The sequence below is a fragment of the Numida meleagris genome, chromosome 3 (assembly GCF_002078875.1).
Source record: "Numida meleagris isolate 19003 breed g44 Domestic line chromosome 3, NumMel1.0, whole genome shotgun sequence".
NCBI classification, from domain to species: domain Eukaryota; kingdom Metazoa; phylum Chordata; class Aves; order Galliformes; family Numididae; genus Numida; species Numida meleagris.
In genome coordinates, this window is record NC_034411.1 from 6,809,595 (window position 1) to 6,835,366 (window position 25,772).

Consider the following 25,772-nt stretch of genomic DNA (forward strand, 5'->3'; position numbering starts at 1 on the left):
CCACTTGCACAAGGTGACACACAAGGAAAAGGCCAAATAGAGCCCAAAGTCTTACCAAGCATTGGGTCGTCTTGACTTGCATTGCACTACATACATTTTTCTGTCTGTGAAGAGTTAAAATGCTGATTGGCAACTCCCTATTTTCATATATCTATCCAAAACACATGGAACAGTGCACTTTTTATATGCCTATCCTATAATTCAGTGTTTCTTTTGCCTCTGTAAAGGAATCTTGGTTTTTGTATTGGTAGACTCCATTACTACTGTATACGATAGTCGATATTCCTTGTACACCCTTATTTCTAAGTGGTATGTTGGCTTTGTTTCAAGGATCTTCACAAACCTGGAGGACAGAGCAGGGAAGTGTGAGCCAGCCAGGAGCCACGTGTCCCATCAGTGACTGTCCTGCAGTGGGGTGAGCAGTGCTGGGCCCCGCTGGCTGACTCCCTCGCCACACCCCACTGTTTATTGTATCTAAGGGATTCTTATGCCTTCTTCCATCTTCCATAACGTGCCAGGACTGGAGAAGATGAATTTTTACTGTCATGTATATGGGCATAGAAGTAATATCTGGCTCAGTTCTCCATTCTACTTTCTTCCTTTGTAAGTCTACGAAAGCACAAATCAAGACCAGTGGTACTGATATGTAGAGACTTTCCTTTCTTTCTTTCTTGTGGTATCTGCCATTATTTTTGTGCATATATTTATATGCAGAGTACTAACATGGCACTTGATGTTGTTGAAGGAAGCATTTATTTTATAGAATGCTCAGAAGCAGTTATTTCCTTTCTGGGGGTGGTTATTTGCTCTTCTGTAATAATTTGTATAATTCCCTAAATGCCAAAGGGATATTCTTCTTGCTAACTCTGGGTAAAATAAAATGTACCAGAGGAAACCACAGGCTGTATGTTAGGGCAGGTCAGGCAAGGGGCAGGCTGATTTATGCTTCCTGATGACCCAGTGCCATGTAGCATTCAGCAGCACACGAGCCAGCCCCCGCTTGCCACCCTGCGCGTGGCCATGCAGCAGCCCCCACATGGCCAGCAAGGGGATGGGATGCTGGTTCCTCTTGGTCCTGTGTAAAAGCCAGGGGATTGGGAGTAAGTCGTGCTCTCCGGTCTCCCGAGTGCTTCCCGAAATCCTAGCTGAGGTGACCCAAGAAAGAGCCAAAGTAAATGAAGGAATCACGTTTTTTTATGGCGCGCTCATTTTGTTTGAGGGATTGCCAAGTGAGAAATTTCAGTGGGTCTGCGAGTCACCCAGGTGAAGGAGTGGGTTTCTGCCGTATTTTTCATGTGAGAAAAATGCTGATCTCTAAAGGATCAGGAGCCTTTATTCAGAGTTTGAACTTTAACACTCCTCCAGCCTCGGATTTTTAATCTTCAAAAGAAAACAGTCATTTCATGGCGAGTTATGAAACGTGAATTATTTATTCCTCCAGTAAATATGTAATTAGGCATATTTTGAAAATCTGTAATTAATCCCTCACCCTTTAAACCCATAAGAAGTGCTAATATGCCTCTGAGGTAAGGCAGGTTTCTATAAAGGGCATTATGTAAGCTGTTCTGATCTGTTGTGTAATTACGTTTGCTGTCTGTAGTGAAAAAAATTCTGGCGAGAATTTGTTGTGGAGGAGAGGGAAGAAAGGAAAAAGCTTCACTACTCACTGAGCAGGAGGCAGTTACTAAATGGTAAGCTTTTCATTTCGGTGTCAGAGTGCATACATTGCACAAGTAAAGCTGCTTTTTTTCTTCCTATATGATGCAGCAAGCTAGCAAGTCTCCATGGTCTGGGGCCCAAATCCAGAACCCATCAAAGTCAACAGAAGGACACTCTATTGGATTTAGATCGAGGGAAAGAATCTAACTTCTGTACTGAGTTCCAGTCTGCTTTAAAAGCACCTCACTTCTGTATTGGAGGATTTGGAAATGCATCCTCGTGAGATGTACAGAATGATCTTTCCTTCAGGTTGTCACGGCCCTACAACCCAGGCACTGCTTTGGATAAAATGGGCAAAATTCAGCAACTTTTCCGTGACACCTTGGGCACACAACGACGAGTTGTCAGACATTCTACAGAGATGAAGAGGAGTGACACCTCTCCCAGATGGTGTGCAGACAGCAGCAGGGATCAGCGTGAAAGACAGGTGATGGAAGCTTGCTGCTCCACACTGCCCAAGGCTCTCACCTCCATAACCATCAGCCCTGCCTCCATAGCCCCAGAGCCAAGAGCCTATTTTGGCATGGCTTTACGCCTTAAGCTCTGCATGACTGTTCCTTTCTTTTGCTCCGGCAGCTTCCCCACTGGATTTTTTCCTGGTAAAATAGGAAAATCTTCAATCTGAGAAGTACCTTTTGAACCATTTCACATCCACTTTTTCATCCTACTTCCTGATAACACAATATAAATAAGTATGAGCAATATATATATATGTATATACTCACATACAGTGAAAGAAAACTTTCCAGCTTGACTTTGGAGCAAACAAATCAGTTGAGAAGTAAAGTATATTTGACCTGACTAATTTCACTGTTGTGGCAAGCCCAAGGGCAGATTGCTAAGATCTAATGTGGTTTCAGTTTGGAACTGCTGGACACATTTTAAGAGCCTTTCACTAACAGCAACTGCCAGAGCCATGTCACTTCACTGTGAGAGTCTCTTGTCTTTTTGACTTCATTAAGAGGACAAGTGCACCTCACTACTTGAGCCGATAAAAGGAAGTAGAGGTTTAAAGGTCACTGAATGCCGTTTTGGAGAAAAATGGGCACACTGGCACTTAGGAAAGGAGTCAATAGGCCCTTTCCCACGACACTGTTCCTCCACGGTAAAGCATTACCGTGGTCATGCTAAGGGGCCAGCAACATTGGACACATTGGAAAATATAAGTTGACTCAAAAAGGAAGCAGACAAGATCATTTGGACCTGTTTGCAGGTGATTACTAAATGCAATCATCAGGCCGTAACTTCAGAGCGACTAAACTTGTGTTTTCCAAAGCTGAATACCAAGATTTTTCTGTGTGTGCATTGCATCCTTTACTCAAGCTCTGTCAGACAGGGAAAAAGGGCCTTTTGGACAGATCTCACCTGACCACATGGGAGTCTTCTAATTATTGACCTTATTTCCTCAGCTCCCAACAGTGGCATTGGGAACGTATCCCTTCTCTCCATCTTTCTATGCCCTGGCTGTTTTTTGCCTTTGCCCCAGGGCGAGGACCCTGGGTTAAACCCATGGTCTGAAAATTATCTGGACTCAGAAGCCCTCTGAGTCACCTTAAAGTGCATGCTGAGCATGCCCACCACACTTGTGGCCAGGCAGTGTATGCTAACTTGGTGCTTCATGGAGACAAGCTCACTCCCAAAAGTCAGCCAAAAGTTGGCCATCAATCAGGCAGGTGTGTAGCCTGCTCTCTTCTGAAACGGGCAGCTTCTACTTAGAAAAGTTGTAGCTCCTAAAACTCTGCAGTAAAGCAAAGGTGCCTGTAGCATGGGAAAAGGAAAATACCCAGCAGGCTGCTCCTGAACTGGGACCCTGAGTCTGTGACATCTGCAACGTGCTTAAAGCCCCAGTGAGGTGAATATGGCTTTGGGGGAAAAGTGAATTACACCAAAGCAATCAGCAGCATAGCTTCTTCAAGAAGTTGTTAAACTGCTGGAGAATTTATCATGGATGTTTTGATATCTGTTGACTTTATTAAAGGCCTTGGAGATGTGGGACGATGTGAGGATCTCAGCTTCTGTGTGAATCAAACGAGCACATGGTCAGAAAGGATGCTGCCTCCCTGGGGAGAAGACTATGAAAATACAACTCGTTCCATTATGACTTCTTGTTGTGAAAGCTCTACTTGCCTAGGTTCCCATTTAGGATAGACATTTCCAGACTCCTTTGTGCCACCTTTTATATCTGTGTTGGCTTTTCCACCCCCATTAGCCCAAAGCAGATGGACAAGATGTCCAGTTTTCTGGTGTATGAGTAGGTGGTTGAGTAGAAACCCAGTTCAGGCTTCCAGAGAGCCTGTCTCTGATGGCAGTTGTGAAGAGCTTCATGTGCCTCACTGGAATAATTATATTGCTTTTTAATCCACTGATAATTTCTGGGGGCCTGAATGATGAGTGTTCAGCACTGGCATTTGGCACAGCTACATCCCCTTATTTTTATTTTAATTACACATAAGTCAAAAATAGTCTTGTTTTTATTTTAAAGGACAACGAAAAGGGAACATAAATTCCCTTAATGCGCGATTTTCAGAGAGGTTTCATTTCAGTTTTCAGTTCATTTTGTAAATTGTATTTACAGTAGAAGTGCTGGTGCTGGACATTATAGCCAAAAGCATACTGGTTTCAGCGATGGGGAGATAAGCCTCTTCTGGGACTGCTTTCAGTACCAAGAATCATCTGTGTCAACAAAACAATCCTCAAATATGTGAAGTACCGCAGCAAAGAGGAAAGGTGTAATCAGTTCTCCACGCCTCTTGCAGATAGGACAAGAGGTAATGGGCTTCAACTGCAGTGAGAAAGATTCAGGCTATCGCCTTCCTGTGATAAGGTCAGTGATGCACTGCACAACACTGCCCGGGGAGATGGCAGCGTCCCCAGCAATGAAGGCCTTACAAGCCGAAGATGACGTCTGTCAGGAGTGACACAGGCAGAGTGACTCTGCCTGTGGGCCAAGGAGGGGATTTTTCAGGTGATGATGCCAGGGGGATGTGACGTGGAGCAACTGGAGTGTCATGTCTGTTGCTGGTGGCCATCTCCAGAGATGGGCTGCACAAGGAAGTGCTGGACTCACCGTTCCTGGAGGTGTTCATAAACATTTAGATGTTGTACTAGGGGACATAGTTTAGTGGGGAAATATTGGTGGTAGGTGGACGGTTGGACTGGGTGATCTCGGATGTTCACAGTGATCCCCCACTGTGCAGCTGGGCTCACTCTGAAGATGCACAAATGAGTCAGGAGGAAATATGAATGTCACAAACACTACCTAGAAGTGGAACAAATGGACAAACAAACAAAAAGGACAATTGGGCCTGAATCTTGCAATGAAACTTCTCTCTGTTTTTCTGGTGAAGTCATGGAGTACGTTTCCATACCGCGTTCTGCTTGGCCATAGATATCCCTGAGTGAAAAATGTGAGAGTTTGAAGTGTTCTATTTGTGCTGTTCATCTGAACAGTAAGGCTGCCAAAACCTAGTGGAGTGGCAACAGGGATGGGTGGGGGAAGAAATGCTGCGGCGGGATAAAGGACACTGCCGTATGAGGAGCCTTTAGAGGGCAGTAGGTGTCCTTGGAGGGGAGAAAGTCAAAAAGGAGAGTGTGGTGGGTGAGGGAAGGGGCAGGGTGTGCCAGGAGGAGCTGCAGGGAAATGCCACCAGATTCTGACCAGGGAGGTGGACAAACTTCCAGACCGTGCTAAACTTCTCAGGCTGGTTTCTACCTGACTGGTTTCTAATAATCCCCATGTGGCCTGGGATTGTTTGCTGATAAGTATGGGTGAATAGGAGGTGTACAGTAAATAGGTTTTGCTTGGCCCCTGCCCAGTTGCTAATGGGAATTTGGTGTTATCTGTGCTTTAAAGTCGGGATGGCGTGATCCATGGTTTGGTATAAAAGTAAGGAATCAATAAAACAAACAAAACCTGAAAACCTTGAAACAGTACCGTGCACTTTCATGCGCCATTAAATGGCCCCTCCCCTGGGAAAGGGACAGACTCTCGGTCCCACTATTTCTCTGTTGTGCATCTCTGTTGTGTGTGCGCTGTGTAAGCACAGTGCATAGGGAGCTCGAACACAGACCAAGAACCTGCTTTGCAAGTGCTGCAAAACAATGGGGTGATGTGATCTGGGTTCCCATTGCCTGGAAGGCTGGAGGCAGGAGGTGGGAAGGGGCACAGCTCGGCTGCATTCCCCTCCAAACTCACTAAGGGTGAGGGACCCTTGGTGTCCTCTGCTTCATGCAGACAGGCTTACAATCAGTCAGAGATTTTGCATAATACTAGATAACGGGTTAAGGTATGCCCTACCCTATCCAAAGGTACTTTGATGCCATCATTTATTAAGCATTTATTGTACTATAACTATAATGCATTCCAGTTCTGTTTTTAGCTTCTTGCGGTAAGATCGCCCTTACTATAATGACCCGACAACACAGAATAGCGTGGTGCTGCACATAAAGGTTTGCCTTGCCAGCGGGTCCTTGTTAGTTGGTTCGAGCTAAAAACCATGGGAGAAATGTGAAGTGAGAGGGCATACAAATCTAAAACCAGGATCTAACACGCTGTAGCTGCTTTGCTAGCTTATCCTTGGGTCTCTGCTTCCCAAGCCTGTTCCATATAATTACTGCATTACATTTTTAATTATGTTTGTTTTCCTCCTTGCAGTGCCCATTTCTTACATTTCTTCTTCAATGTATATCGTACCCCAGCAACAGCCACATTTATAATTACAGAAGATAAAGTTATAATATTCCTGAGGCAAAACTGCATTTTAACAACTGTGCTAATGTGGAAAACAACTTGTGCAGAATAAATATGCCCTACAATTAGTGGTACGCCGACATTTTTCATGGTTACCTTACATATAAATAAACTCAAGCCACTGACATTTTTCCTGAGGGCTTTTATCTCTGCAGCCCCAAAACTGCAGACAGATTTGTTGTAAGTAACACTATCACCATAATAAGTTTGAAAACCCATTATTTTTTTTTTTTTTCCAAATTCATCTGCTCTCACATCTGCATAGCTCCGGGCTGTGCCCGCGGTCCTGATATTGTCGGGATGATTAACAGCGGGCGAGTTGCGGCCGCAGCGCGGGCTGCCCGGAGCCTGTCATTTGGCTGAGGCTAACAGGAGGTGACTGGGCAAAGCCAGTGCACCTGAGGGTGGGCTGGGTCACAGGTCAGTGGAAATGGCTCGTATAGAAAGTGGCGGCCGTCGGTGCACGTCTACACGTGTCTATGGGCGCAAAGGGCCTTGGTGGAGCCTAGGTGCCCCTTATCAGAGGCACCACCTGGAAGAGAAGGTGGGTCTCACAGTTCATATTGAAATTCCACTCGGATTTTATCTTTTTATTTATTTTTTTTTAAGGGGGAAACTGAGACGGGCGATCAGCATGCGTGCAGGGAGGAAGGTGATCCCAGCCCGAAGTAAGTGGGCTCACCCAGCGCCATAGAGAGAAGCATACAGGTGGGGGTTGTTTATTGTAGCATTCAGCCGTAGGTAGAGGATTTAACGCTGACCAGCTTGCTACGAACATAATATATTAGCCTTGTATTTATTTATTGCGGGACCCTTTAGTTTTATTTATTGACTGTCATTCCCTGCTGTACTGCAGGCAATGCTGTCACTGTATTTTCTTAAAACTTTCACGATAAATTTGTAAACATAAAATATTCCAGCTGTCACGTATTTTTCTCCTGTGTTTTCCAGACACTTTGGCTTTTGTAGAAGTAATGTCGGTTGTTTACTTGATTCTGACTCTGAAAAAAAAAACCCTAGGTACTTTCTAGTTTCAGATGTTTTGTGTGATTGTAAAACAGAAAGAAACCAGTTTTGACTTGGAGAGCGAGCTACTGCAAACAATCTGTTGCTAATATAGTCTAATTGCTAGTGATATTTTGAGAAAACAATTAAATTGGAAGTGGGGTTACTTTGGTGTTTATTGTCTGTGACAGCTTCTTTTGGAAACAGACTCTGAGAGCTGCCGAGCTGAGGCTGCGATGATGTGCAAATAATACGTATCATAAATACAGCGCCAGCCGAGACGGGGGGAGTTGGAGACCCAGGAATGTCGAGGCAGGCAACGAGATGTCACCTTGGCAGAGGTGGGCATCGTCCTGTGTTCATGCCCTGGGGCATCACTGCCGTCCTTCCTCTGTGCTAGGACCCTGAGGACACTTGGCTGCCTGCTGGTCATGAGCTGGAATCTGTTCGGATGCACGAATTTCACCAGAGGAAGGAGAGGTACCACATATCAGAAGGAGTGCGTTTGAACCACGTGTGTTCCTCATGGAGTGTGACAGCTCAAGGGAAAAGTCTGGGCAAAATTCCCATGGATTTCCCCACATCCAGGTTTTCACTGCTGGTTGTCACTGTGATTAGTTCAAGGTGTAAACAGACATGCCCTCTGCAAGCAGCTGTGCTGAAAGAAGAGGTTGCCACCTAACCCCAGACCTCCCACTTGTACTTTAACAGCCTCTGTTGCAAAACGCAGCCTCTGCCCGGTGGGCTCAGCTGCAGGAAGCTGAGCAGGGAGGTAAAGCTGGCTCCCAGAATGCTGTGAAGCCTTTGGATGAACCGGTCATATAGTTGAGTCAGGAGCGTGTCACTGAGCTGTGGTCACCCTGTCACGTACAAGCTACAGCAGAAACAGCACTGAAGAGGAGAAGAGGCTGTGCTGGTTACAGACATGCTAATTTTTGGTATGAAGAGGCCAGATCTTTGGAAGTATGTAATATGCTACACCCAAACTAGCCCTAGGGGCTGGTATAAGGGAACGGGTGCAGACCTGATTCCAGTTACTGGTACCACTGGGAGAGGTCAGCACCAACTTCAGCCCGAGCCATCCAGTCCTTCAGCAAGCGCTGAGCAATGGTGTTTGTCCTTGGTGTGAAGAAGCCCGAGTGTGGTAAAGAAGACTTTTGAAGGCTGCAGACATCCCTTCTGTATTTGGGTTGTTAAGCTGGAGACTTCACATTCACAGACTTTTCTCTTATCCCAGAGATGTCTTGGTAACTCCCTTTTATATCTCCTACTCCATCCCCAATCCATGCAATATCTCCTGGCTCCAGAAGCTGGAGATTTAGAAAAAGATCAGCTATTTTCTAAGAAGGAGCAAATCAGGTGAAATTTTGTCGGTGCGAGACCGTGTCTTATGAGCTGTCTCTTTTTTGCCCTCTATGCAGAACTGCTAGCATCAAGACCTTAAACCCCTCTGTAAAAGCTGTTTGTGTGTGAGCAGATGGTATTTCATTGTCTTTTGCTACTGATCTTGAATTATCAGCCTTTATAATGAAAATACCAATTCAGCCTTGACTGCTCTGCTGTAACTCTACCAGGACCACTATAATGCACACACCATATATACTGAATATTTATTGTGGTGCTGTGCATCTTATTTATTGTATATGCAATGTATTTTGTAGGTGAAAAATGATACCTTATCTAAGTCAATGAGCATAACCAGGAAAAATATGGCAGAGTAATCATGTGATTCATAATTGACATCTGCTCTCCAAAGGCTTGGACAGAATCTGAATTTTCAGCATAAGCTTGAAATGCTCTTCTGTTTCCTGGCCTGGGCAGAAGTGTGCCACCGCTTGCTCTGGCAGCTCCATCAGTCTTTGGTATTTCCATAATTCCCTGCGTGCATAGGAAAGCTGCGACAGCACATGCTGAAAATATTTCAAGAAGTTGCAAAAAAGCGCTGCTGAGATTCAGTGTCCAGAAACAACAGGAGGAAATATCTTTTTTCCATGCGAATGCTAATGAAGACCAGCCCATGTGCATCCTTAGGGTTTTCAGTGGATTTTTTATATGTGCATGTGTGCGTTTGTATATTTATGTATACATACATAAGTAAGTGTGTTCATGAATATCTGTGTGTCATTTTGGGGAAACATTTGCGTATCCCTCTTCTGCTCTGATTTCACATTTGTTGCTATCCACCACACAGCCTGGACATCTGCAGGCTGGTGGCACCTCTGCAGCATCACCCCCTCCAGTTTTTATTCTTCGTTTCATTTCTCTCCTAAAACCCCACTTTATAAAGTGCCTCTTTCCGAAACAGCGATGGATTCCTTGTACCTATTTGGAGCAACAGACATTGCTGAGAAAAGAGAATTTTTGGGAGGATTGCTCGTTGTTAATCACTTCTGCTCCTGTTGGTCATGAGGAGCTCCTGACGGAGTATATGCCTGGCTGCCTCCAGGTCCTTTTAGGCGGTTGTCTCATGAGCCAAACTGCTCACCGAATTTCTAGCAGACTTGATGTATTAATGGGATACACAGTTATCAATGAGCAACTCCCCAGAAGAGAGGAGGACTGCAAAAAAAATTACAGGAACTACCTGGTAGGTAGCATCATAGCTGGTTTACAGAAATGGGATTTTGAAGAGAGAGAAGTGAGGTGAAGGTGGAATTTGAAGAAGTTAAGTTCAATGAGCCCCATGACTTGTGAAGTTTACCTTGTGGCAACCTTACTGCTCTTGCTTTTATGGCTTCTTTGGTGTCTGCTCCTGTAGCTGAGCTCCCGGTGCAGCCTCTCCTTCAGCAGTGGCACTGATTTGGATGTGTCTTCCTCAGGTCAGCACCTATTTTACTGAGATTTTAGGAACATTATGCTCAGGTTGGCTGAAACAGGGCAGCATTTCGATGCTGTTGAAGGGTGACAGGGCTGACAAATGGGCAAGGAGGCAAACTAACAAGACAGTTCCCTGCTCTCCAAGCAGCCACATCTTTTTTCTGGACATGTGGTTTTGTTGGCAGGAATCACTGGGACACAGTTGATGTGATGCCTCCAGTCCCCCTCACGGAGGGCTGTTATGGAGGGGTGTTTTGGGGATAGGGAAGCATGCGTGGGGGGATCTCATCTTCCTCAGGATTCCTCGTGGCACCCAGTGTGGGATCATTCCAGCTCATCACGCTCAATCTGCAATGTGGGAGGTGGGTGAGGCTGAAGCAGAAGGGATGCTGGAGGTTTTATTACTGCAAACAGCAACAGGGACCTATGGTGTATTCCAAAAGTTCTCCGGATCATGTTTTCGACAGCATCTCGAGGACAGCCCCCATCTCTGTTGGCACCACTTTCCCAGACAGAGCATGGCCAAGTTTGTCCCTGCGCCTGGGCTGCAGCATTTGTTCTGGACAGATAAGGCTCTGTTTATAGCATACTTAAAGGAGAGCAGAGGCTTCACCACTCTAATATGCAAAAAACAATAAAATTTATGTAGATATCGGGGTGGGGACACTAATCCTGCTCTCATTGAAGCCCTTTGGAAGACTCCCAGTGACTTTACAGAGACTCTGAGTTACAAAGCTGCCGCTTTATTTTTTCCACTGTCACACATTGCCAAGGATAAATATTTTCCTTACAAATGTCCCCTTTCCCCTCTGCAGATCTTCTCTATATGCCAGCTCAATGCAAGGGCTGCATCAGTCATCAGTGCTTTATGCCAAATAACCAGACCTGGTTTAGAGTCAGCGCTCACGCTCCACAAAACCAGAGCAAAATCCATCCTGAATGCCACGTCTTTCCTGCAGTTTGCCACTTCAAGACATTCCACTTGGAGACAGGTGAGCAGGTTTAATGCAAGGGCATCATCATGCCCTCCCTCTGCTCACACAGAGGTTGACCTTTCCCAGGTGCATGAGGAGAACAGCCAGGTAGAGGGGAGGAGCAGGGGCTTGAAGCAGGGCCTACAGTAAAAGCACCTAAAAGAAGAGCTAAACTGTAGTGAAAGTAGCTTGTAGTGCGTGGGAGTGATAATATGCTGCTCTGCCCAAGTGGACTTGCTGATGTGTCCAGCCTGGGAGCAGAGCCAGCCTTGCATTACGTGTCATGGGGCTCGCAGTGCCTTGAGCATTGCTCTGATATTTGGGCTCCTTTATACAGCCCAATGTGTTCAGACAGATGGATATATGTACAGCACAGGCAGATGGATTTAAGTACATATATATGTGTGTGGGTGTATAAATATGGATATGCACAGATGCATGCATTTATATATCTAAATATATATATTTATAGATGCATAGCTTAAATATTCATATACATAATACAAGTCTATGTGAATATGCATTATATGTGTGTGTATATGCATATTACACAGATATGCACATATATACACTATGTATGTACATAGGTATACGTATCTACATACATATGCATGCCTATACCTGTGTATGCGTACATATGTTCATATATATGCATAGGCTTATGTAAATTTTTATAAGCTAAGCAAGACATAAAAAGAAAGAGAAATCTATAGTGTAGATATACAACAAAATGTAATAAATATGTGCATTTAAGTGCTTTTGGGGGTTTTACATGGATGCAGTTGTACATACGATACAGTTCTAAAGATTTTGCACTTTTGCAGATAATGATGAGTGGTTTGATGAGCCCGATCAAATAATTTTTGCAGTAGAAAATTGTTCCAAAGCAAATCAGAGCAATGAGGTTATTCTCATATACGGGCAGAAGTACAGAGACTGCCTCGATGAAGCTGTGACCTCCTTTCCCATCAATGTTCCTGTGGTGTTGCCATTCACATGTGCTTAGCAATGTCCTTGACGTGATGGTCTCCAGATATAGAATCATGGAATCACCAAGGTTGGTGATTCCAACCTTTGTACACGACATTGCCAGCACACACCCAGGTGGGGCTCTCATCTCCTTAGGGGTCCTCTTCATTTGCCAAGGCCTTGCTGTCGGGAAGGAGGAAGGTACTGCCTTGGGCGAACCATGTGGGAAAGCAGAGCCAAGTGGAGTAAGGGTCAGGTGCCCTCACCAAATGAAGGAGAAAACAAACTAGAGGTGCGGCAAGTGCCAGTCTGAGAACAGGCAGAAAGAAGGAAGACATGCAGCCTGTATGGGCAAGGATGGACCAGGTTTGGAAAATATCCTTTGTCCTTCTTAACATTCCTTGCTGATGCCAGAAACCTGCTGCCAGTGTTATGACAGAGCTCCCTGGGCACTTTTTCTAATTACTATTATTATTATTACCCTTATCAGTATTGCTATGCCTTATGTTTCTCTGTAGACTAAGAGGAAAACAGAAGTATTGGCTGCTCATGCTGAGTTGTTGCTTTTTTTTTTTTTTAAAAAAAGCTGATTTCTGTGTAGGTGTTGTTAATACAAAGCCGAAGAGAGATTTGTAGGTTAAGATGTCAAGCAGCATTAAAATGTTTCAATTTCATCCTCTCATTCCCATGGTCCTCTACCCAGCTCTGTGTAGAATTTAGATCATCTAACTCAAACCCTGCCTCCTCGGAGAGCCGTGGGGTGCTGCATTTCACTTGCTCTTCCCATCACCCCACTTCCCTTACAATTTGCACTCCATTTTAACATGTGGTCTAGAGATGGAGCAGTTTTGCAGGGGATGTGTGGCAAGACGATGCTCATCTTGCAGGTGGTGCTCAATCAGGTTGTCCTGAAAGGACAGAGAGCCTCAAGGGCCAGAGGAGGCTGGGGGCTTCCTAGAGCCCCATGCTGTCTCCCAGGGTGGCACTGCTAGAATTTAGGCAAATGCCCAACCTTGCATTTTGCTTTACTTTGTGTTGTTCTTTCATCATAGGCTGCTGGCATCTCTGGTGCTATTCCCTTTTCCCATTCTGAGTGTGCACGGAGCTGTTCCCAGCCAGTTGGAGCTCTTCCACAAGATGGTGCCGAGCCACATCGCTCATGAGCGGTGTGTAATTGAAACACGGCACGCATCCTCCTGGGGAAGGAAGAGGTAAGCCAAGAAAACAGGCCGTAGTAGTCAGAGATGTTTAATATACAAATAAGAAGTTGTTTCATAAATATCTTATAAAAACTCTAATTTACTTCCCAATATATTAACAGATTATCTCAACGCAAACAGCAGATGTATTTCAGAGCGACGAGACAAATGTTTAGTGAAATTAAAGTTATTCATGTGCAGTCACACAGGGAATATTTGCATGATATTTTACTAATTGCTCCAAAATCTGACTTGTAGCAAATAAACAAACAGAGGGAAAAAATAAGCCAGCGGAAAGATTAGCCCCAGGCCTCTCTGCCTCTCTTGTAAGTCCTCACAGCCTTTCTTCAACTGCTCAACTTCTTTCTATGGAAGCACATTATTTCCCAGGGCCCAGTCACTCTTCTCAGGCCCTCCTGGGTTTCCCCTGCTAACTAACTCTCTTCCCCAATGGTTCAGTTTTCATCTTCCCTTTGAGCCTAAATTTCCAGTCCAGTTTCTGAGTGAAAGGCATCCACCCCTGGGCTGGAATGAAAGAGAAATTTCTTTAGTGTTGCAGGGAAAACACTTTGCTATTTCAGCTAACACATTTATGTAGAGTTAGCAATGCAGAAAAACCCAGTGCCAAAGCACTGGAGCCCTTGTAGCAGCCAGGAGCTCAGGCTGGAGTTCCTTCAACCTTCTGTGAAGAGTTTCAAGTTACAGCAGCAAAAATCAAGTCATCATTGCTGATTGTTATGACATTATTTTATGTCAGGTCTGTTTATTTGCCCTCCTGGAAAAGAGAATGTATTTCAAGACGTCAAAATATTTTGTTTGCCTTCATTCAATTGCAAAAGAAGCCTTAGGTGAGGTAGGAAAATGTGCGTTTATCACATTTTGATGTGGTGTATATGACTATGTACTTGTATATGTTCTGTACTACTGAATTGAAGGACTGCTCAGGGTGCAAGACAACAAGGTCTGGAAAATTAGCAAAGGTCAGGATTTAAACTGACATGGCCTATATAGACTCCTCATGGACTGCAGGAGCACATGAGCTGCTCACTTGGGGTGTCAAGCCCTTATTTTCACAGAAGCACTTTTTTTTGCCCAAGGTATGGAGTATCTAGCAATGGTGGGTGCCTGCTGGCTTCTTCCTCTCAGTCACTGTTGGTGGACATGAAATATTTTTTTTTTTTTGCATGACTTCTAGAGGCACAGCTCAAGAGTTGTTGTCCACAGGGGAGCAGGGGCTCCCAGCTGCCGTTCCTCACAGTTAGTGCATCCTGGTTTGGCTGAGGTTCCCATCAGGTCCTGGTGAACCGCCTGATGTGTGCTGCACACCTCCTGGCTCATTCCATGTGGGTGTGCAGAAGCCTTCTTCTCACATCCTGCTTCTGCTGGTCATCAGATGCAGGTAGATGGGGAGCGTTGAGCTTTAGACATGGGTTAGTGCCAAGGAGTCCATAAATCATTGGGTCAGCCGTATATCCCAAATGGTTCTTCAAGTACAGTAATTCCATAGGATCAGTTCCCTTCTACCCTAATCTTTTATGTTTTTAACTTGCAGTAACACAGAAGGTGACTACTGCATGTTTTGAATGAATAGGAAAAACCAAGGGGGAAAACAGCTGTCCTTGTTATGGTTCTTTTTTTTCTTTAAAGAAGAGTTTTCCATTTCTGAAGGTTACATGTTGAACTCACTAAAGCCTTTATTTGGCCCCTCCCATTTGCAGGTCACCACAGGAATATGTAAAAAGGAAATGTTTTATTTTAACAGAGTTGAACAAAGTACACGAAACACACCCTTCCCATTGCCTAACATTCCTCAAGTTAAATTGCAGAACCCAGCATAACTTTTCCTCTTGGTCTTTTATTTCATTGAAAAGGGCCCAAAATGTAATATTCGTTCAGGAAGCATAAATTGTATTGCTGGAAGCAATAGCAACCTCGAAGCAAAATCCCTCAGGATCGCTGCGCTCAGGAGCGTGCAGGCTGCCCCTGGCCCAACAAGTTTCCTCAGCGCCGTGCTTGCGGCTTTGCACAGTCTAAGCTGTAGTATTTCTTTGCAGCATGGTTTTCCTGACATTTTGGCCCTTATGGACAGTCCGTCGTCTCAGGAGTTGCTGCTAGCCTCTTGCCCAACCATCCCACTCTGGGCCACTCTTCTTCTCTTTCAATATGCATGCGTAACTCCCATGAATGTAAATAAAAGTTATGTGCACGCATCAAGGGGAAATGGATCCATTTGTCATGGCTCCAGACAAGCAGCATCTCCCCAAGGAGCTACTTACGAGGCGATTGAGAAGCCAGCAGCAACGCGTGATAGGCTGCACCTTCTTCCATGTGTGCTGCAGAAATTATTGGCATGTTGCTGATGTTTACGGCGAACAAATAGTTTATTTCTGGGCTAAGAAAGATTCCAGTGTAAATACTCAACTGGCAGCTCGCTGGAAGTATGCCACTTGAAGTTAAAAGGCCCATGACCAATGGTGTCAGATTAACATTTCCAAGTTGGACAATGTACAAATGGTGTTCTTGGACTGGAATAGAAATAGATGAAAGTGGTCTGCTGCAGTGCAAATAACAAACTGGCAACCAGCTGGTCATTGGAAAGAGAACATACTATGGGAATATGCTTTCTGCAGAAATACTTTATTTTGGAGATAAGCATTAACAATAGGAAGATGAGGCTCATTTAACAAGAACCATATGGTCTCATCCTGCTTTTATTTCACTCAGTAGCAAAGCTCTGATGATCTTTTGTGTGTGCGAGGTAGGGATTGCTGCTAATAAATAAGCAAAACAGATTCAAGGTAGTTGTTTGAAATTAAAAAGAAACAGCAATGCCTGATTTACTGTTGCCTTTTAAAAGGTATAAATGGGATATTTTTAATCCACAAAATGCGATTTCAGGAGACAGTGACTGAAAGGAAGCAGAATTAAAGTTATATGTTGGAAAACAATTTCTGAAAAAATAAGGCAAAGATCCACCCAGGACTGAGTTATCAACCCGCGTAAACCAATACACAAATTTCTCTAAGCTGATTTGTGGCTGGATTCATTCCATAAAAAAGTTTGTGTTTTTGTGGAGAGAAAACAACACCCTGTGAAAAGAAGTTTGCTAGCAGATGGAGGCTGCAGCAGGAAAAAGAAAGGACTTTGCTGGGGCAATGGCCGTGTGATAAAATTTTTAAGTAACTTAGTTTTTAAGTAACTACACAATTTATTCTGTTAGCAACTTGATCAGAGGTAACAGCATTTCACATTGTTGTTTCAGTGTAATAGCAAAATTGAGCGATGCAAAAAGAAAAAGCAAGCTGACGGAGTTACACTGGAAAATCCTGCTTTGGGAACTTTTCAAGGACGTAAAACATTGTCTTGAATTATTTTTTACTTTTATGGGTAGGAAGTAGAAAATGAGCAAAGAGTGGAAATCTCATTTGGACCACCGTTGGAAAGTTGCAGTAAAAATGATAAAACTCATCATTGCAAACTAATTTTTATTTTTATTTTTTTTACAGTGGCTAAACTTTGTTATTTTGGTCACAAAAAGCAAGATGGAAACTTCATTTCTTGTAAAAAAGAAAATGAAGCTTTGAACATGAAAAAATGTGCAGATCTTGTATGCAGCAGCTCAATTCTGCCTTTGGAGATAAGTACTAAATCCCATTGATTTCTACATGCCTGAAGATGGCTTGCAACAATCAACCCTATCAAAATTGCACTATACTACATATTTAGATATGTATCAGAAATGCTAAGTCAAGGCTTGAACCAGTGATGGAGCACCTGGTGGGAAGGCAGAGCCAACCCAGGGGAGCTCAGGTGCATGCAATGTACCTGAGTGACCAGAAGGGGTGGAGCCAGGATCCACCTCTTCCCAGACCTCACTGAAGGGCTGCAGTGGGGGATAAGTGTATCTTGTTGGAGGTCTGTGTGTTCCTGTGGTCTTCTGAAGGTAAGCAAATTCTTTCCTTTATTTCTATGTCCAAAGCTGTTGCATTTGGGCATATCCTTACTGCAGCCTGGGACTTTGCTACTGTGCTGTCATTGTTGCACTTTCCATTGCATTATGGCATTACAAGGTATGCTGCATTTCTAACTGCTGGTTTTGCTGCCAGAAGTTATGAGGGTTTTTTTCCTCTTTGCATTAAAATATAGCAAATAGTAGGAGCTGAGGGGAATGATGGAGAATTATAAGGGTTTACATGTTCAGTTCAGCTGTTTCAGTCTCCTTTTCTCTTACCCATTCTCCTTCCTCAGTACTTCTCTCGCTGTGATGGCAAGGCAGCCTTCCAGCCCCTATCTGATAAAAGCAGGCTTCCCAGCCTATATTTCTCCATGCTGGGAGTTGTTTCAGGGTGGGCCAATGGTGCAATCCCACGTGCACCCTACTGGCTGTTGTTTTCATGATGGATGCGTATATGAAACAAGGCCCTCATCCAAAGCCTTTCTGATGCTGGGAGGTTCCTCCTACACTGCTCAGGGCAGGCTGTACACAAGTAAAGCTAGGGGGATTTTAGTGGCCAAATTATCAGGATTCAATTTTTCCAAGTTTCCAGCAGTTTTCTAACAAAAGTGAACGAGAGGTGGCTTCTGCTTGCTGTCCATTTATAGGGGCAGTATTCATTTGGCAATGTTATGGGCAGGCAGCCCTGCTTCCCAAGAATTGGGACCAGGCTGCCTCACCACCAGCTCCCCAAAACTAGGGGAGAACACTCAGCCCTCTCCCTTTATCCTGCTGACTCCCTCGCTTTTCTCCTCCCCGTGCAGCAGGGATAGCTGAGGGAGCCTGTCATCCTTTTATTGCTGTTTCTAATAAACACATATGGTGATGCATATAACAATAACAACAGCAAGTTGCTATTGTTCCGCACACAGCCATATGTGGGCTGTCCAGCGGCTCAGCGCAGCGCTGCCACGAGCAGCTGCGTCGTGAGCGCTCAGGAATGTCGATAGCCCAAAGAGAAAGGAATGGCTGTAAGGACTCTGAGCCTCACAAATAGTGCCTCTGCTTCACATGCTGCTGTTGCTAAAACGGCTTCTTGAGCGTTGTGTGCTGAAAGTGTAGACACGGCGTTAGTCACCACAGGAGCTTATAAGGTGATTAAATTGTTAACAGTGGGGATGCGGAGGCTTAAGGGCTAGCTGGGACCCTGTTGAAGCAAGCTTTGCAAGCCAGAATGAATGCGTACATATGAAATACGTGTATGTGTATATATATATTTATACACATAAATATGAACATATATGTGGGGGGACAGGGGCACGTACATTTATACTGTTAGTACTTCTTTTTGACATCAGAAACTCAGGAATGAGCACATCCAGTACCTCACATAATACAAACTCCAGAGCCCAGCACCAGTCCCTATGTATTGTATCCCATTCTGCAAGGCAGAAAGGCACACAGTTTACCAATGCTTTGTTGCCCATCAGCTCTCTTTCCCTGCAGGGGCAGCCTGTGATGGTTGCAATGCTTCGTCTACGTTGGTGTTTCTTACACTTTTTCAGGTGCTTCTTTTCCCAATGCCATATTATGCAGTGACCTGACTAAAAAACAAACAGCCCATCTGTACTTCTTCATCCTTTCATGAGCGTGCTTGTAGGAGAGCAAGACTGCAACTGAGAGAAAAGAGAAATAAAGATTAAAAGCAGGCGACCTTTTTCAAATTTGGACAAACACCGTCAGGCAGCCATATCTTTATTTAAGCACTTGAATAATTTAACTGATTTTTAATTTTTTTTTGTGTGTGAGATGCTGAGTACCTACAGTAAATAAGAGGAGAGAGAGAAAATTGTAAAGGATCCAAAAAATCAACTACTTGCATATGTCTCTGAGCGTGGAGCTTGGAAGTCATATTTGAATATCAAAGTGTGGATGGTTTTGGTCGAAGTTTCTGATGCAGGGCAGGAAGTCCTCAGTACTGCCCTCCTTTTGCTCCTCGCACGCACGTACTCCTGCACATGAGTTACCTGTATAATGGGTTGATTTCAGAGCCAGGGGGAGGGCTCCTGGCTTACCAGGAAGGGTGGCATCTGCAGTCACAGAGCTCTGCACCAATTCTAGCCACTGGGAACCATGAATGTTTTTACCAAGTCCATGAAACCACAAACATTTACACGCTCAAACATCCCAACAAGAAGCACAACTTTTTAGCATCTGCATGACATACATTTCAATATTGTACACAGTAGCCCAAAAGAAAGGATAATGATAACGTGACTTATATTTACTCCAGCTTAGTCAGTTTTCTCCAATGGGTAAAGCCGAAATGCCTGTGGCAATCTTCCCTGGAGTAACAAAGGGACAGACTTCACCCCTTGGTAGACGTGTATGGCTCTTATTTCCTTCAGAGAGTGGTGGCAGGACTTCAAAAACAGCCTATGCCGAGGCCTGATTCTCAGAGGTCCCACACATCCCTGGTTCTTGTTGGCTTGTAAGCGATGTGTAGCCTGAGGTTTTGTTCATCTTTCAGATGAAGCTTTCAAAACTCATGATGTCTCAGCATGAGTCAGTGTTTTATGTAACCCCAGCTTGCATTCCTCTAAACCCCTCCTGAGCTCAGAGCACTCCAGCAGCCAACCTCAAATTCTTCTTCCTTGCAGCTGACAGCATCATTCCCTGATCGGCAGCACGAGAGGCTCCTCAAGCCCTTCCCAAGGTTTTCTGGAGCTTTAGCACGGCTCTCCCAGACACTGGGCACCTGGACCACTGCAGGGAGCAAGGCTGGGGAAAAGCTGGGCTGGAGGAGGGAGTTCCGGATGGGCCACCCCAATGGGAAGATGGTGACTTTCCTGTACTCGCAGCAGAAATGACCATTTCCAGATTTGTTAATCTGTTTTTGTTCTCTTCCCTGCAATGAGATCAGTTTTTTCCGTGTTTCTGGAGGAGAAACAAAAAACAAAAGAAGCCCTCACATTTTTAATGGAAATGTGGTAGAAATGGAAGACAAGTGAGTCGCACTCACTTTTGGTGGAGCACCTTGTGTGGCAGCTTTCCTTCAAGACCCAGCTCACCATGCTGAAGGTGGACACCCAAACAAGCTTCGGGGGTGGCCTAGTATACCCTGATTATTTTTCACTGCAAAGAAGAGCAGACAAAACACCAAGAGAAAGCAGGAAGCTAAACCCCCTTCTTTCTTCCATCCTGGTTGATTTGCAGTTTAGCAGTGGGACATCTTGACCTGTGACTGTGATTTTGTACTAGTTACGATGTGTTATAACCTAAAACCTAAAAAGGGTGGTCAAGCACTAGAACAGGTTGCCCCTGGGACGTGATGGAAGCCCTGTCCTTGGAAATACTCAAGGTCAGGCTGGACAGGGCTCTGAGCACCTGATCTAGCTGCAGATGTACCTGTTCATTGCAGGGTGGTTGGACCAGATGATCTTTAAGGGTTCCTTCCAACAAATGATTCTATGTTTCTATGAAAACGGATGTCTTTCTCCCCCCACCCCCAGAAAATAAAACACAAGTTGACTGGGACGATGGCTTTTGGACTTTGAGTTGGAGACATTGCTGTATTGGAAATTTTTAACAATGTGGGAGAGTAGAACATGAGGAAGCATTCGTTGTTTGATGCAGTCTGTGAGGCATGGCTGGGAAGGATACAGAGGCCAGGGGAGTGGCCAAGGCACCTCCACTGAGCAACTGCAGTATTTCATGGGCTGCCCCTACTTCCTGTGTTCAAATAGAGTCAGCACGTCCAAGATGACCAAAAAAAAAAAAGCTTAGAAGTACATTTTGGGATACTTTTCAGGTGGTGTTGTCTTTTTTCTTTGTTCAAATGGGTTATCACTTGCTATGTGGATGTGTGTGTGCCATCACTACCTCAAATTCTATCCCCACCAGCCCACACAAATGCAGCCCCCTGGCACCTGACCAAACCGTCATTGGATGCCCTGGGTGCTGCAAGTGCTGGCCCTGCTCACATCTCAGTTCTGGAAACCCACTTGCAGTGAAGTTGTTCTCGCCCTCATTAGAAGTCACCTTACTGAGATCTCTGTTGGCTGCAAAGCCAGTTCTGGGAGTCAGGAGGAGCTGGTGGGCTCTGCAGTTCAGATGCAGCTCTTGCTTTCAGTGGAAGCGTTGTCATTAGTTATTTCCAAGTACATACATTTTTAAATATGTACGGTCGCAGCCAAGTTTCTTAACTGTGATTATTGTAGAAAGTGAAGAGCATGAACCGCATCGCTGGGATTCAGCTGCTGCTCGTTGACTACCAAAAGATCCTGCACCAATCTGGAGGTGTGAGCACCTCCATTCCTCTGGGAAGGCGCTGTCTCCATGCGTTTTTCGCTACTCTATCAGCTGGCGCTAATAAAAGCTGTAACCTCTCTATAGATGCATCACCTGGTCTGTGTGATACTTCCATTGCAGCCTACCTCCTGCATAGGCAGTAGCCCAGTGGGTTTGCTGTGTTTACCTCCTGGGGAATTTGGGCAACCCTCTTGCATCTTGCTTTGCCTATGGTCTGCTTTGGCCTTTTTTTCGTCTGTGAACATCAAATGCAAGCCCCTCAGCCCCCCTCAATGCATGTGAAAGCAAGCAAAATAAATGAAAACATAACAGGGCTCTTTCTTCATGTTTATTCTTTCTTAAAACTTTCTATTGAGACCTTCCAACAGCTTTTGTGACTGCCCCTAGCTCAGTGCACTGAGGGCCCTGAATGAATTTATTGATGGTAGCTGGAAAAAAAATGGAAAAAATGAATTAAATCCCTGGAGATGCAAGGTATGTTACAAACTTCCCCAAGTTATTTGCAAATGTTTCTGCCAGTATCAATAAATCCCTCCAACTTGAGGGTAGATTATGTTAATTATAGGATGGCATCATGCATTTAAAGGTTGCTGAAAGTTATATCTGCGATCTGTCATGTTCAAACTGTACGTTCATGTGGAGTATTTGTTATTTTAATATGTGGGCATACATACGAGCAGCAAGAGCGTCCATGATGTTTTAATAGGCTTTTATTAGTCGTACTCTCCTTGTAATCTTGTTTTACAGTATGTGCGCTCAATGTGTTTGTGTCTATGCTCTTCATGCACACATTGCGGGATGCCAAAACATCATTCTGCTTCCTTGTTTCCAACCACTTAGTCAGGCATTTGAATGCTTTCCAAATCTTGTTAAAAACCAGAAATAGCACTATCACTTCTTGTTCTTGCTGGGCTGCGCAGAAATGGGCAGATGGAGCAGGGCCGGGGGGAGCAGCGAGGGGGTCGATGGGAGGTATGGGACCCAAGGTGAGGGGCAGAAGTAGGAAGAGCATCGGTGCAGCGAGGCCCAGCCCTGCTCCACGGCTCTGTGCTGGGAAAGCTGGGCCTGGGTTTGTTGTAACGATGCCCTGTGTGCTCTGCCTCCAGCTTATAGGGCTTGTGAACCAGCACTTCCCTGCCCAGAAATGACAGGGCACTTGTCTGAGTTGAAGAGGGATGGCTGTATTTAGATTTTAAGCTACATCCTGTTTTCCTTTTTTTTTTTTCCTTGTTTGTTTCGGCTATTGTTTTTGTGGTTGGTTGGTTTGTTTGTTTTTTTTTCCCCAGGAAAATGTGAGGTAAATTTTATAAAAATCCACTTTATTTTTGCACAGCTTTCTTCTTCTGATGCTTAACTACTTGGACAGACTCAACCTAGATTCAGTGAATGCTGTGAATGTGCATTTCTGGTGAGGAAAGGATTGTTGCTGAGAATATTCCAAGTATTTCAGTCAGATATAGGCTCCCTAGGTGACACCAGGATCGTGTAATGGGCTGGTCCTTGCTTCTCCAGTACATATTCTCTCTGCTTTGACATCTTTTTTTTATGCTTAAACTAGATGCTTTCTGGCATGTATCTCTTATGTAATAAAGCATCAGTGTTGGTTGGAGCTTAGAAATAGTGCTCTGCTTTACAAAGAGAAATATCCATGAGTATTAATTAATTGGATGTTCACTGCCAGCAAAGGGACATTGATTCCCATGGACTGCTCTTGCAGATGTGGAGTCTCCAGTGTCTGCTGATGCCACACTACAGCCACCTACATCATGGAAGACCACCGGGGCCTTGCCTTGCCTCCCTTTCTCCATGGGATGGGAACACCTTTCCAGCTTATTGCAATGGGCCAATGGCTTTAAAGGCTTCTATGGGCACAGCCAGCCCCTACAGCCCTAAGAAACCTGGATAAAAATAATGTTGTCATCCAGAATAACTTATTTTCCAGCTGGTTTTCCCCTCCCAGCTGCTTGCCCAGATGGCAGGCTAGATTCAGGGCCTTCTTGCTGCTCCAAAAGCAAAGGGCATTGGTGAACCACCCCATTTTTAACCTGTGCTCAGTGCATCTAGGATGGAGGACATGCCACGCGGGCACGTTTTAAATTGCAATTGTGAAATGCAGTGGTATGTATACATATATATATATATTTAGCGGAAGAGCAATGACCCCATTTAGCTCAAGAATGATGCACTCTTGGAAAGTGAAATATATTTGGTAATAATGACAGTGGGGGAAAATATCTCTTTCATAAGAAAACCTGATATGTAAACACACAATGCAGCTTAGGGCACATCTTCGTTTCACGCATGAGAAGTTTGAGCAAGTGAAGAAAATTCCAGGTTTTTCTCCTGCCCCCAAAGAAACATAATCCAGAGTTTATATCAGATGGTTTATGGGAGTTTATTGGAATATCCAACAGGGTTCATGTAGTGTGTCATAAGGTAAAGCCTGTTCGTTGGTGATTTACAAGCAGTGTGTGCCGGTGTTACTGTAATTTATAGACCACAGATGGTCAGGGGGTGCCCCTGCTGACTTGGAGCTGAATAAGAAGCTGAGCCCTGCGTGTCATCTGCTGCGGGTACCTCCGGCTCACTTCCCCAAATTAGCCCTGGTGGGGATCTGCCTCCCGACTTGGAGGGTCCCAAGCCCTCTGTGATGCAAGCTGAGGTGTTTTTGGGAGGGGAGGGACAGCAAATGGTTAAGGGTGGGGGAAAAAGAGCGAAAAACCAAGCACACTGGAACAGCTCTGGAAGAAATTTGCCTTTTGTGATAGCAGCTTCCCTTCTCAAGGTTGGTACTTCTTGATGGGGTTTTGTCACTTGTTAAATGGAGAAGGGGGAACGTCAACCCCCCCTTCTTAATCTGTTCTAAGACAAACATCTCCTCCACCAAAATTTATATATATTCATAAATCTCCCTTGTAACGACCTCTAAGATAGATCCTATCTTTGTTCCCGTCGCTTTACCCTTTTAGGTAATTACTTGTTAATGGCATCCTGCATTTTGCTAAGACTTGCTCATGCCAAGTTTACCCAAGCCTTCGCTTCTTTAAACCTCATTAAATAATTGCCTCGTTACCATGGCACCTCACGCTGCTCACATAGGGACCCACTGCTTGCAGAGGATCATGTTTTGTCAAAGCGGGCTCTGAGCTGGGAGGGCACTTTGGGTTTTTTTCCATGCTTGACACCTGTTGCCCAATGCAGTGAGAAGTGCCTCCATGTAAACACGCATCCCAGCTCACAGCCAAATGGGTGATTTCTTTTTTTCTCCTGGAGATCAAAGGAGTAGGAGAATTTTGTGGCTTCTTTAGTTAATAGAAAGAAAAAGGAAAAACATTTTCTTTTCCTTATCCAGAGGATTAAAAAAAGAAAACACCCTATAGACAAAAGGACCAGAAGGAGAGCTGTAATGGAAATAAAATTGACAGCCTCTCAAAACTCAGGTGGCATTTTCCTTTTCCAGTTAATTACAGTTTTAATTACACGGCTTCTTGTGACTCCTTGATACCTAATAAACTAGACTCTGTGGGGCGGCAAAGTTGAGTTTTGCTTGAACTGCAGGTGTAAGGCTCAGCATGAGGCATAAATCAACTTCTTAAACATGTTCCCAGGGTGTGTTCAGGCTTTTTCTTCCTATTTGCTTGTAAAAATCACATCTTTTCACCATCGTTGGTTAAAAAAAAAAATGATTGGAGCCACAGTACCACAAGTGTTGGCTTTGTGTCTCAGGTTGTAGAGATCCCCTTCCAGTAGGGAAAAAAAAGGCCTGGGTTTTTTGGACTTCAGCCTGATGATTTTTAAAGGAGTGGTACATTACCTGCATTGCTTCCCTCATTATCATTTCTTTCATATTAAAGACAGAAAGGGAAAATATGCTAAGAACACGAAAGCAAGGGGAGATTGGGCAGTGGAAAATAAGGGCTGTTCAGCCCATGGGCACCATAGCTTGGGTTTGCCCTCTGTGTGCTGCCCTGTGGGCTGCTGCAGCCCAAGGGTGGGGACAGCTGTGGTCCTCACACTTTATGGGATTCAGCTGTGGTGATGCTGAAGGCAGAGGTGCTGGAGACGTGGCACTGTAGTGTCACCTGCTTCACACT

The 25,772-nt window shown here is 44.6% G+C and overlaps 1 long non-coding RNA gene across 5 annotated transcripts in view; it reads left to right on the forward strand.

Moving 5' to 3' along the window:
• The window catches only part of LOC110395582, a 151,348-nt gene extending 129,587 nt beyond the window's left edge, over positions 1-21,761 (forward strand). For 2 of the 5 annotated variants that reach the window (XR_002436493.1, XR_002436495.1), the window contains 4 exons: positions 11,107-11,283; positions 12,391-12,600; positions 13,287-13,445; positions 16,940-21,761. This is a non-coding gene — a long non-coding RNA (uncharacterized LOC110395582). Of the gene's footprint in view, positions 1-6,779; positions 7,014-7,078; positions 7,178-7,665; positions 8,722-11,106; positions 11,284-12,390; positions 12,601-13,286; positions 13,446-16,939 lie in introns of those variants that run through there. The other 3 variants (XR_002436492.1, XR_002436496.1, XR_002436494.1) reach the window with 3 other exon arrangements.